The following is a 14620-nucleotide window of genomic DNA, read 5'->3' as shown; positions in this document are numbered from 1 at the left end:
TCTGGAAAATGGTGGTCATATGTAAGGTCTAAATCCAGTTCTCATCTTTGGGAGACATTAGTTGGTTTCAAATTTGATTTAAGGTTTCCTGTTATACTAACAGTTACTTGCTTTTACACTTTACACTTGGAGCAAGAGAATTTCTGTATCAGTGCGTATAATTACTACTCTATGGATCTGCTATCTGGGAAACTTTGAGCCAGGGGAGAGTCGTAGATGATGATGAAGATACGTACATTGTTTTTAAAAATCGAGTTGCGTTATATTTAATTAACACTTTCACTCTTTCTCTGAATCAGAGGAGACGTCAAGATTTTGGAGAATCTCAGGGTCTTATGAACATCAGTGATCAGTAAATTAGCAGAATTCTGAAGGGTTGATTAGAGAAAGCTTAGGTAAGAAGATGCTGGATGATGGTAAGGCTGCTCACTCGCGCTCTGAATTCCTCTGAAACAGGTTTGGCATAAACCAGAGGGTATCCTTTATTTTAAACTAAAATTTTAAAAAATTATCCTCTCCATGTAATTATTTTCCCCCCAAATATTTCTTTTCTCTTTCAGGAAGAGGAATGGGCAAGGTTGCTGACTGAACTATTTGTTTTGAGATAAATAAAATACATTTCAACAGACTTTTGAATTATAGTTTTAACTGAAAGTAGATTTACGAAGTCAGTGGTTATTGACCGATTCCATATATCGAGGGATTGCGTTTGCTTGTTTAAAATATGTGCATAAAGAGGTGACTAGAACAGAGCTTTGCCAACCCTGCCTCCTTTGTGGCTTTCTTCCCAAAGCCAAAATGACACAAGATATTTTTGCACCTGGGATTAATTTTTATTTGAAATCTAGTTCTGAAATAAACAAGAAGGGCGGTTTGCTTCCGCTCAGAAAAATTTGGTGAAGGTTAAGTTATCATTGATTCAAGCCAAGCCATATTAAACATGGTTATTCAATTGATAGAAATGGTCTCCATTAAAATTTTTTCTGTGGACTGCTAATTGCTATTTTCAGCCTACAATTTCTTGCAGATGATTTGTTTGAAACCATGATTGTTGGCTTCTGCTAAATCCTTTGAAATTCAGGCCTTTAATCCTATGCTTTACAAATTGTTTTAAAAATACTGATCTAATTAAACAAATTGATGCAAATATCACTTGCCAAGACCAAGTTCTTTTTGTCTAATGGACGCTCTTTGTTCACATCATAACTTTAATTAAACTCGTGGATTCTGACATGCATAGTCAAGTGTGTCTCAGTAATCCATAGCATCAATGTTCATGAAATTGGAGTGCATCTAGGTTTCATGGCAGAGTGATGGCCTGGACTTTCCAGCTTAAAAATATCACTAGCAATGTGCTTTTTTTGTTTGTTGAGTCACTGGAGAGCTTTTGTGTTTGTGAACAAAGATGGTCCAATGACTTATATTTAATGGTTAGAGTGATACACTGAGACATTATCACAATAGTATCCTTTATATCCATCCAGTGTATTTTTCATTTCAGATATTGTATTTTTCATCTCCGGAAGTTCTATGTAGGTCTTGTTCATATCTTCCTTTTCTCACTAAATTATGTTCATGCTTCCCTCTAGAGTCTTGAATATAAGAAACATATTTTTAATAGTTATTTCAATATTCTTATCTGCTAATCCCATCACCTCTGACATTTCTGAGTCTGTTCTTAATTAATTTATCTCCTAGTTATGGATCATATTTCCCTGTTCCTTTCACACCTGGTAAATTTTTTTCCAGCTTTATTCAAGTATGATTGTGTATATTTAAGTTGTACAATATGATGTTTTGACCTACATATGCATTGTGAAATGATTTCCACAATGAAGCTAATTAACCTAGCCATTATTTCACATAGTTACATTTTTTCTCCTCTGTGGTGAGAACACTTGAGACTTACTCTCTTAGTGACTTTCAAGTATAAAATATATTGTTATTAACTATAGTCGCTATGCTGTATATTAGGTCTCTAGAACTTATTCATCATATTACTGAATTTACCCTTTGACCAACATCTCTCCATTTCTTCCCACCCCCGAAGCCTCTGGTAACAACCATTCTACTCTCTGTTACTATGGGTTCGACTTTTTAGATTCCACATATGAGTGAGATCATGCAGCATTTGTCTTTCTGTGTCTGGCTTATTTTACTTAACGTAATGTCCCCCAGGTTCATCCATGTTGTCACAAATGGCAGAATTTCCTTCTTTTTTATGGCTGAATGATATTCCATTGGGTTTATATATATTTTTTCTTTATCCATTCATCCATTGATGGACACTTAAGTTGTTTCCATTTCTTAACTACTGTGAATAACACTCCAATGAACATGGGAGTGCAGATATCTCTTTGAAATAATGATTTCATTTTCTTTGGATATATAACAAGAAGTGGGATTGCTGGATCATATGGTAGTTCTATTTTTAGTTTTTTGAGGAAACTTCACATTGTTTTCCATAACGGCTGCGCCAATTTACATTCCCATCAACTGTAGACAAGAGTTCCCTTTGCTCCACATCCTTGCCAACACTTAATATCTTTTTACTTTTTGTTAATAGCCATCCTAACAGGTGTCAGATGGTATCTCATTGGAATTTTGATCTGCATTTCCCTGATGAATAGTGATGTTGAGCACCTTTTCATATACCTGTTGGCTATTTGTATGTCTTCTTTGGAAAAATGTCTAATCAGGTCCTTTGCCCACTTTTCATTGGGTTATTTGTTATTTTGCTATTGAGTTGTATGAGTTCCTAACATATTTTGGATATTAACCTCTTATCACACAGATGGTTTGCAAATATTTTCCCCATTCTGTTAGTGGTCTATTCACTTTGTTGTTTCTTTTGCTGTGCAGAAACATTTTAGTCTGATGTAGTCCCACTTGTTTGTTGTTGCTCTTGTTGCCTGTACTTTTGGTGATAATCCAGAAAATCATCAACAAGACCAATTTCAAGGAGATTTTCCCCTATGTTGTCTTCTACGAGTTTTATGGTTTCAGGTCTTATGTTTAAATCTTTAACCCATTTTGAGTTGATTTTTGTGTACAGTGTAACATAAGGTCCAATTTCATTCTTTTGAATGTGAATATCCAATTTTCTGAACACTATTTATTGAAGAGACTATCCTTTCCCCATTGTGTATTCTTAAGCCCTTTGTTGAGGTTAGTTGACCATATATGCTCTATATAGAAATCTATTCTGTTCCATTGGTTGATGTGTACTTTTTTATGTCAGTACCATACTATTTTGATTACTATAGCTTTGTAATATATTTTGAAATCAGAGCGTGTGATGCCTCCAACTTTGTTGTTCTTCAAGATTGCTTTGGCTATTTAGGGTCTTTGGTGGTTCCATACGAATTTTAGGATTGTTTTTTCTATTTATGTGGAAAATGCCATTGGAATCTTGATAGGAATTGTATTGAATCTGTATATCACTTTGGATAGTGTGGACATTTTAGCAATTAATTCTTCCAATCCATGAACATGGATATCTTTCCATTTATTTGTGTTTTCTCCAATTTCTTTCATCAACGTTTTATAGTTTTCAGCCAGATCTTTCACTTTTTTGATTAAATTTATTTTAATTATTTCATTCTTTTTGATGATATTTTAAATGGGATTGTTTTCTTAATTTCTTTCTCAGACTGTTTCTTGCTGGCATATAGGAATGCATTGATTTTTTTGTGTTGGTTTTGTATCCTGAAGCTTTACTGAATTTGTTTATTAGTTCTAACAATTTTTTGGTGGAGTCTTTAGGATTTTTAAAATACAAGATCATGTCATCAGCAAACAGAGATGATTTTACTTCTTCCTTTCTGATTTGGATGCCTTTTATTTCTTTTTCTTGTCTAATTGCTCTGGCTAGGACTTCCAGTACTATGTTGAATAGAAGTGTTGAGAGTGGACATCCTTGTCTTATTCCTGATCTTAGAGGAAAAGTTTTCAGCTTTTCACTGTTGAGTTTGTTGTTAGCTACGTGTATGCCTGGTAAATTTTGACTGGACATTGGCCGTTATTGAACATTGTGAATGATATTGGGTACTAGATTTTGTTGTATTTCATTAAATAAATGTTGGCATTTCTTATGGAATGCAGTTACTTGTAACAAATTGGATTCTTTCAAGGCTTGCTTTTAAGCGTTGGTAGGGAGAATCAAGAAGAGACTTTTGCCTAGAGATCATTTAGTCTCTTTACTAAGGCAATATTCTTCTGAGAATTTTACCCATATTTAAAAAATCTGTCCACTCTGGCTGGTGGGAACACAAACTATTCCCAGTCTCCTGCTTTCTGGCAGTTTGTTCCCTTGTCTCAGGCAGCTTCCTCTCATGCATGCACAGACCAGTACTCAGCTGAGGATATGGAGGAGTTTATATAAGTCTGCAAATCCGAGGAGCTCTCTCTGTGCAGCTCCCTCCTTTCTGCAGTACTGCCTTGTGAATTCCACCCACCTTGTCCTCCCAGACTCAGATCTGTGTTGTCTCAACTAAGCCAAACTGTCAGGTCCTGCACTTGGCTTGGAAAGTGCCTCTTGTTTGTGTTGCTTCTCTCAGCTTTCAGTCCTAGACACCTGGTGTTCACTTGCTGAACATTGCTATTTCATGTGTTTTGTGTGGTTTTCTAGCTGTTTAAGGTGGAAGGTGAATCTGATCCCCTTTACTCAATCACAACCAGAAGAGGAAGTCATATGCTTTGTATCTGATCATCCACTTCACGTAGTAAGGTGAGGAACTAGGAAATCCTTAAACAAAGGTTTATTGAGTACATACTAAGTGTAAGTGGCCAGGTTAAGCATTCTGAGAAATTAAAGTAGAATCAACAATTGTACTTATTCCTCTAACAATGCACTCAAATAAAAATTCTGGAGGCAGAATGTGATGATTGTCATAAAAGAGATATAAGCAACATATTATAGAGATTTAAAGGATGAAGGAAATAGGCTGGCAGGAATAAGAAGAGCACAAGTATGAATATATAAAAGGATGGGGAGGGCTGGTATAGAAGGTAGGTGTATGTGGTGGGGGGTGTTGGAGGGGGAGGCAGTGAGAGACCAAGGCAAGTGAGGGCAGGCGGCGGGTGGGGAGAGGCTTGACTGGAGCCGTGCTTGGTATGTGTCTCTTCATTTTGTATTATAACATTTATGGTCAAAGAAGGTGCTCAGTTTAATTTTAGTGCCTTCTGTCAACAATCATAACAAGAATGTATATATTCTAAAAAAAATTCTATTTTGGAATTTGTGGTAGGCTGAATAATGGCTCCCCAAATATGTCTATACCCTAATCTCTGGAGATTATCCAGGATTATCTGGGTGGGTCCCAGGATAAGGGTCCTTATAAGAGGGAGGCTGACAGTCGGGGTCAGAGAAGGAGACGTGATGATGGAAGCAGAGAGTGGAGTGATGTGCTCTGAAGATGGCGGAAGGGGTCACAAGCCAAGGAATACAGGCAGCCACTAGAAGCTGAAAAAGCAAGGAATTGATTCTCCCCTCAGAACCCCCAGAAGGAAGCTATCCTGCCAACATCTTGACTTTAGTCCAGTAAAACTGAATTTGGAGTTCTGATCTCCAGAACTGTAACAGAGTAAACTTGTATGGTTTTAAGCCACTAAATTTGTGGTAATTTGTTACAGCGGAAATAGGAAACTAATACAGAATTATATATTCAAAATAACAAATTAAAGTATCTGTTGGATAATTTTTTTTTTACTATCTAAATGGAAATAGAAGGAAAGAAGGTGGGGAAAGAACATATTAAGTTGCTTTTTATTTATTTAAGTGCCCTACTTTGAAGTTTATTTTGGAGTGTCTGCAGGATATGTTAATGGGCACAAAGAAAGATAAGGGAATTACTGATAAATCTTGCCCACCTTCTATCTCTGTGAATTTGAGCATTGTTTAAAATTGAGATATAATTTTCTGATCTTTTAAAATCAATAATCATAGCTGTGAGGTGCCTTGATGCAGGCAAGGTAATAATGACACAATTAAGAAATAATAGTTGTTGACTATTCTGGATGCCTGACAGGATTATCTTATTTAATCATCACAACAACACTATGGATGGGTATTAGTATTTTCCTTATTTTGCAGATGTAGAAACTCAGGATTAGAAAAGTTAAGTAGAGACAGCCCTGATAGTCTAGTGGTTAAAGTTCGGTGCTTATTGCTTCGGTGGCCCAGGTTCACTTCTCGATTGTGGAACCACACCACCTGTCTGTCAGTTGCCATGCTGTGGCTGTTGCTCACAGAGAACTAGAAGGACATATAGCTAGGATATACAACCATGCACTGGGGCTTTGGGGAGGGGGGGAGGAAAAAGGAGGAAGATTGGCAACAGATTTAGCTCGAGGTGACTCTTTCTCTGCAAAAAAAAAAAAAAAGAAAAGTTAAATACTTCATCCAACGTCGCACAAATGACAAATGTTAGAGCTTCTGTTTTCACAGAGGTTTCCTGCCTCTACAGCCCAGAAGCAGTGATCAGAAGTCCAGCTACTGGTCATGCATTTTGTCCATAGTCTCTGAGGACAAGCTTTATGTGAAGATAAATAATGTTGAGTGACCCTGCTGAGGCCAGAGGGTTGTTTTTTTTCTTGGAAATAGGCAAATTTCTTTCTTCTGCAATGGCAGAGGGCTTTTTCTAATCTTTGGCTTTGTGAGATTCAACTATTTGGACCAAGTTGATTTACCACTTGAAATAAAAGAAGATTCAAATCAAATGGACAGCTCATTCCATCAGATACACCATGTAGACTCAGGTGGCACGAGAACTCAATGACACCTAACTCTACCCATCTTGTTAGACAATCAACTGACTAGGCTTTTTATTTATATGGTTAGTCTGCCATATTGATGAGCATTGTCAAACAGAAATATAATTTAAGCCAAAAATACAGGCTACATGTGTAATTTAAAATTTTCTAGTAGCCACATTAAAAAAAAGAAAACATTAAAATTAAAAAAATATTTTAACTCAATATGTCCAAAATATTATTTCAACATCTAATCAATACAAAAATTATTAATGAGTTATTTTATCTTCTTTACTTATTCATATAACATCTTTGAAATTCAGTGTGCATTTTACATTGTTGCACATCCGAATTTGATCAAGCCATATCTCAAGTGCTCAATGGCCACATGGACTGGACCCACCATATTGGACTGCACAGATATAAACAGTACCATATTTTAGGTCACCTGACACCCTGGTATCCACTGACACTCTGGAATTAATGGGAGCTGGAAATTCTTTTTCATTTTTGGACTTCCAAGAAGCGTTCTATGGAAAATAATACTGAGACCCCAGGGTGTGCTTGGTAGTGACCAACATCCCACGCAGGGACTGTGCATTTTGGCCACTGAAGGAAAAGAACCTTTTAGTCTCTATTGCCCTTGTTCAGAGGGTAAAATCAACTCCTTCTTTTGCACATGCAGAAGCACCTTCACATGCAGCTCAGATTATAGCAATGTGTAGTCTCCAAGTTCAACCTTGAAGAGAAATGGAGTGGTGTATTTTTCTAGATTTCAAGTTTACGTTGAGTATGTCATAGTCATTGAACCTGGCCACTCCGGCAGCAGAAATGGCAGAGTGTATGTGTGTGTGATTCATGCATAACACAAAAGTGAAAGATGGTATTTCTGTCAGGGTTTCCGATAGAACATCTGGGAGCAGCTGTAGATCAAGCAGTACTCCAACATGATAGAATAAAAGGCCTCCCCAGTGGGAGGCCCCCACCTGCACCCCTCTGCAGATCGCTTTGCTCTGTGAGCCTGCTTCATTTATCTCCTGTTGATGTTGACTTTCATCCCAGGCAGACTGTTTATTTAACTTTGTGTTAAGATACGTTTCATGCCTTGGAAATAATGTCTTTTAATTTAACATTTTAAGAATAGCTTTTCAGCCTTTCTGTCAGCAATTAGGCACTGAGCATCCTCCTAGATCATGGATACTGTAGGGGAACACAAGAAAGAACAAAATAGAGTTTTTGCCATTAGGTTTCTGTGTAGAGGTGGAAAAGTGAGGACTCCAAAAGCAGCCCTCGCTGCAGCTGAAACAAGTGAGAGTGTGAGTGGCTTTCTAGTTAATCCTGATGTAAAGAACATTTTTGATTAAAGGTCCCAAAGACCCTCAGTAAGGGACATGTCTCAGGATCGAAGGGTTTGAGAGCTACACCTAAAACATTGTATAGCTTATGCCAGAGGAAATAAACGATGCACAGAACAAAATGAAACACCAAGAAATAGACACGGATTCAAAGGGAGAATCAAGAATATATTGAGAAGAGCATTTAGAATTCTTGGGGAAGAGATTGTTTATTCAATTAGTGTCTAGATACTTGGAGAAAAATAAATTTTGATATCTATCTTGCTTCCTATATGGAAATAAATCCTTGCTAGACAGAAGAATTCTACATTACAAGCAAAAAAACAGACATGGATTCTCCTGATATGTTCAGGGAATAGTAGGTAAATTAATTAGGCTGTGCTCTAATATCAAGACCAAGAGTCCTAAAAAACAAAGTTGATTTGGCAGGTAGGGGCCCATCTGTGGATAATCTTAAATGCTGAGCTGAAGAGCTGAGGTTTGAGCTGTTGGTAGTGGGAGGATCAGCCAGAGATAGCCCTGGGTAGACCATGGTTTAGGAAGAGATCACTAAGGTACCATGTTAGCTGGTGTGTTAAATTCTCACATAGTGTTATGAAGCTCCTAAGCACACCACGATCTTAGAGTCTCAGCTCTTCTCTCCTAGACTTGTTCGTTTTTCTAAGTGTTTGACGTACACTTTCCTTCCGTTCTTCCACAACTCTAATCAATTAGCAACTCTCCCTAGAAATCTTTTTTTAACTATTCTGACTTAATCCACCTGAAGTCGAGCTCCAGCACTGGTTGTTTTAATAAGCTCCCAGGTGATCCTAATGTGCCCCTAGCCTGGCCCCAGAGCAGAGTCCTCACACTTGAGCTGCATCAGAATCACCTGGGAGGCTTCCTACACCACAGATTTCTGGGCTACCCAGCTGGTCTGGGGTGGGGCCTGAAAACTTACATTTCTAACAGGTTCCAGGTGATGCTGAAGCTGCTGCTCTGGGACCACACTTTGAGGACCACTGGCTGTGATATTGATTTATAATAAAAAATATATATTTGGTCTTCGTCCGCGTATCTGGCACAGAGCTCCCTAAACCCTTGGAATTTCCTGAGCCATAAGAGCTAGAAGAAAGCAACAGGAGCACCTTTTGTTATAATATTTTGTCTCTTGTCCTCAGTTCCTGAAAACGCCTCAGAACTATAAAGGTGAAATGAGTGTCTTGTTACTTGTAACAAGCCCCTCTCAACCACAACTGAGTTTCTATTAATGAGGTGACGTTTGGAAATCCCCTAAAGAGGGAGAGGGCTGGTTGTCAGGAGGTATAACCCCGGGTTTAGAGGGTTGGAACTTTTAGTCCCACCCCCTGACCTCTGGGGAGGGGAGAGGGGCTGGAGGTTGAATCAATTGCCAATGGCCAATGATTTAATCACTCGTGCCTGTGTAATGAAGCCACCATAAAAACCGAAAAGGATGGGGTTCAGCGAGCTTCCGGCTTGGTGAACATGTGGAGATTTGGGGAGAGTGTCACCCTGATGGAGCTTGGAAGTTCTGCACCCCTTCTCGCTTTCTTGCCCTATGCATCTCTTCCATCTGGCTGTTCCTTATTATCTTTTAATAGTAAGCCAGTAATCTAGTAAGTAAAGTTTTTCCCTGAGTTCTGTGAGCCTCTCTAGCAAATTAATCGATCCCACAGAGGGAGTCATGGGAAGCTCTGATCTATAGCTGGTCAGTTGGAAGCCCAGGTGACAACCTGGACTTGCAGTTGTCATCTGAAGTTGTGGGGTAGGAGAGGCGGACTTGTAGGACTGAGCCATCACCTTTTTTTTTGGCATCTGACACTAGCTGTAGGTAGATGGAGCAGGAATTGAGTTGAATTGTAGGACGCTCAGCTGGTGTGGGCGAGTTGCTTGTTGATGTGGGAAATCCCCCTCTCCATACACTAGACTTGGTGACCAGAACCCTTTTCCTGGCCTGCACAGCCATCACACACCTGGACCACAGAGCCTTCTACCTGGTCCCCCTCCTGCTTTAATCTCCCTATAGTCCATTCTCCACACAGCAGCCAGTGAACTTCTGAAAAAGTCAATTGGCTCATATGACTCTCCATATCCTTCACATAGCCCTGCTTTAAACTCCCTGGTGTCTTCCCATGTAATTAGAATAAAATCCAAGCCCTTAACCAGCCTGCAAAAGACCTGTGTGATCTGGCCCTGCACTCTGCCCTTCACCATTGCCCTCGGATCCCGCTGGCTTCTTCTGGATTCACAGATACACTAGTGTGTTTCTGCTGTGGCCTTACTCTGGCTCTCCCCTGCACTGCAGTGTCCTTCCCCAGATAGTTACATGACTGGCTCCTTCTGTGATGATAAAGGACAATGTATTCTCATTCAGGTAACTGCCCACCTTCCTGCTCATTGGTAATATTTGATTTTGATGAGATGCTCTTTCTTGTCCTCTCATCCCCAAGTTACGTACTCTCTTCCCTGTACTCCCAGCTCCACACCACCCTCAGCTGCTGTTTTTCTCAGCACAAATTCACAGTGCTGTGATCTCTGAGTCCCTTAGTCAGCTCACGCTGCTGTAACAAAATACCATAGACTGAGTGGCTTAAACAACAAACATTTATTTCTCACAGTTCTGGAAGCTGGGAAGTCCATGATCAAGGTGCCAGCAGATTTGGTGTCTGGTGAGGTCCCTCTTCCTGATTTGCAGACAGCTGTCTTCTTATTATGTCCTCATGTGGCTTTTCCTTGGTTCACACGCTAGGAGGGAGGGAGAGGGAAAGAGAGAGGTTGATATCTTGTGTCTCTTCTTCTGTTTATAAGGGCATTAATCCCATCATGAGGGCACCACCCTCATGACCTAATCTAACCTTAATTGCTCCCCAAAGGCCCCATCTCCAAATAACATCACATACAGAATTAAGGCTTCAACGTATGAATTTGGAGGAGACACAAAAATTCAGTCCACGGCATTCTGTCCCTGGCCCTGCAAAATTCACATCCTTATTTCATGCAAAATACATTCATTCCATCGCAACAGCCCCCAAAGTCTTAATTTATTCCAATATCAACTCTCAAGTCTAAAGTTTCCTCTAAATATCATCTAAAACAAACATGGGTGAGACTTGAGGTGTGATTCATCCTGAGGCAAAATTCTTCTCCAGCTGTGAACCTGTGAGACCAGATAGCTAAGTGCTTCCAAAATACAATGGTGGCACAGGTGTAGGGCAGGAATTCCCATCCCCAAACGGAGGAATTGGAAGGAAGAAAGGAGTGATGGATCCCAAGCAAGTCAAAAACTTAGCAAGGCAAATTCCATGAGATCTTAAGGCTGGAGAAAAATGTTTTTTAGCTTGGTACACTGCCTTCCAGACCCACTGGAGTGGTGGTGTCATCCGCATGGCTTGGAGGGCAGCCCTGCCACCTTAGCTGCCTTCTTGCTGTATCTTCACATGGTTTGGTCTGTTCCTCTCATAAGGGCACTAATCTCATCAGGAAGACCCAAGATCATGACCTAATCTAACCCTAATTACCTTGCAAAGGCCCCACCTCCAAATATAGTCACATTGGGGGTTAGGGCTTCAACATATGAATTATGGGGCGACACAAACATTCAGTCCATTGCACTGAACTTCTTGTCCTAAAAAGGATTTGAACTATAAGCATGTTGAGAACAGAGATACGTGCTTAGTCCACGATTTGGCGTAAAGGAAGCCTTTGATTGATAAATAAGGAAATGAATAAGTAAATGAATAAGACATAACATAAAATATAGCAGTCCTTTCAAAGTTTGTCCCAGCACTTCATTAAAGATAAATAATGTGCTTTATTCAGTTAAAGAATTGCATAGGCATTATCTGATAATCATAATCCTAATAATAAAAATATAGATTGAATATCCTTATGTGCCAGATGTAGTGCCAGGTTCCTACACTTCTTAACTTATTTGAAACAGGTTGCTAGTATTACTCTGTTTTACAGATGAGAAAACTGATGTGTAGGCAGGCTGAGTAACATGCCCCAAATAACGCAGCTCAGGAGTCCAACCTCTGACAGTCTGATTCCTGAGCTAGATCCCAGTTCTTTGTCATTTATGTAAAATATAACTTGAGACAAGTGACCTGTGGTCTTTCCTTTCAGAAATCCTCAATTAAAAATGTTTCCTATGTTTTACTGCAAAGTGATCTTCCAGTGTTCAAATGCTCTGTATTAGTGCCAAGTGGCAGTTCCTCATGTTTTGAGTGATTTTATCATTTTTGAAATAAATACAGTCATCACTCTATTTTGATGTAACCAGGAGATTCAGGTGTCACTAGAGAGCACACTACATTTTGCGTGAACTGTCCATCATGTGCATAATCTCCACCTTGGCTTGTGGCATCATTTTAAAAAAAAAATTTACAAAGCATTAGTTAAGAGAAGTGTTTTTAAAAATCATGCTAAATAAACCAAAGCATTTAAAAAAATAATGTGCTCAACTTCAGAGAGGTTCAGCATATCAAACCAAGGCTGGCAATTAATGCCCATTGTTCAAATAGTCTCGAAATGATTATAGGCTCCCATGAGGGAGAAATTTGAAGTGGCCACATTTGGTACCAGGTGTTTGAGTAAAGGGTGTTATTTGTCTTGAGATGTAATTGGGGTCAGCTACGCAATAAAGAGGTTTAAACTTTATGCCTCCGCTATTATTACTGGGCCAACCCCAGCCTCTTTCATCAAACTCTGGCTCCATTACCATCCCTAACAATCGTTTTCTCACTGGGAGTTATCAATAAGATTATAGCTATTGTCAGATTCTGTTAGCCAAAAATTACTGACTCAGCATTTGAAGTTCAACAGCTGCAGGGTTATCTCATTCAGCAAGACATTTTACTCCGTGTGTGTGTGGTGAATTACAGTAATATGTCAATGTATGTATGTTAAATTAGGTACACACACACAAAGATAATTTTTTATGGATTTCTAAGGGATCATTCAGCTGTATTTGGAGGCAGAAATCATTTTATCCATGGAAACTGTGAATTGGCTACCATCTTTTGCTAAAAAATGCTGTATAAAGAAAGGAACAAGGTAGTTTAAAACCTAGAAGTCATAAATAACATTATTATATTAAAAATATATATTACTTTTCTATCTATGAATTAAGACATATACAGATTATATATAAATGATGACTAATAATTGGAGATCTAAAACTTTGATCAATTATAAAATCTAAGTAAAATTTTGAAGAAAATAATATGTATTTGCATTAATATTTTTTTGCTACTCACTCTCTTGGTGACATTTTGCCATTTTTAGTTTTCTAACATAATATGGAAATCCTGAATGTATTTATTATTCTTCTGTTTAGTATACGGAATATAATTGTAATGATATAGATTCTCTTACTATATGGCTCATTTTTAACACTTTGCGTAAACTTTTATGGTTAATGAATTCCTGTTATGGAAAACTCTCTTCCAGCTAAGATTATTTTAATGGCTCTCACTTTAAACTAAGTCTTCACCATCTGTTCTTCCTTTTATTCTAAATGCTAAGAGAAATTAATTTAAACGCATCATAAAAGAGCTGTTTTATGCTTTTTAAATCCCTGTCTGTACCTTAACTCTCAGTCTAAATGTACATTGGCGATCTCCAAAAACATCTGGAGGAAAACAGCTGTCTTTTGACATCTAATTTGGAATATTTCCCAGGGAGGATAAGAAGTCATCCTAAATGGAAGTCTTATAGACTCAAATGTCCCCTCTTCTCTTCCCTGTCTGAAGTATGCCACCACTATTAAACTAATAAAGCAGGGACCGTCTTTACTAGAGTGCTACCATAGTTTCATAAATAGAGTTTTTATACTCAAGTAAAGTTTTCTTTTCAGTATTTTCTAAAACATTAGCACTTAAAAATTTTATTGATTGATTGTATTTTCTTTTAAGCCACACCTTAGGAACACATTGTTTCTGGAGTGTAGAGAATAGTGCTGACAGAGATTGGCTTACAATTACAGTCCCAGGAGTAAGTTTGGAAGGTTTGAGAAATAGCAAGGGAAGGGGGGTCCACGTACCTTCCCAGCTCAGGACTTGACAGCCTTAGGAAGCGGGCAGCAAGGGCTAATTGTGACCAATATTTCCAGGGAGGAGATAGCTAAAACTCACCTATGCAGTACTTTTGCAAGTGTACTTTTTGGTTTCTTTTTTCTTTCTGTGCTATGGAATCACAAACAAAGATCGGCTGCAAATAACATTAAATGTAATGCCATTATTCTTGCACAAATGCCTGTGCTGAGTTCGACTTTGTTATGAGAGCTTTTGGGAAGAGGAGCTGTCCGTCTTGGATGCTGTGGTATCCTGGGAACCCCAGCGTCAGTGTTCAGAAGGGTCTAGGGGAATGTATTCCCTATGTAATAGTGAGGACAGTGCACACTACTTGCTGTATCAGGAGCCGCTCCCTCTGTAGCACTTGCTCTGTGGCACTAATGGTGTCTGTACTCTCATCCCTGGGTATGCCAGCCTCATTTTCAAGTTCTCCGGTTA

Source organism: Diceros bicornis, chromosome 33 (assembly GCF_020826845.1).
Source record: "Diceros bicornis minor isolate mBicDic1 chromosome 33, mDicBic1.mat.cur, whole genome shotgun sequence".
NCBI lineage: Eukaryota > Metazoa > Chordata > Mammalia > Perissodactyla > Rhinocerotidae > Diceros > Diceros bicornis.
The sequence above is the reverse complement of the archived record's forward strand: the minus strand, read 5'-3'. Positions refer to the sequence as shown.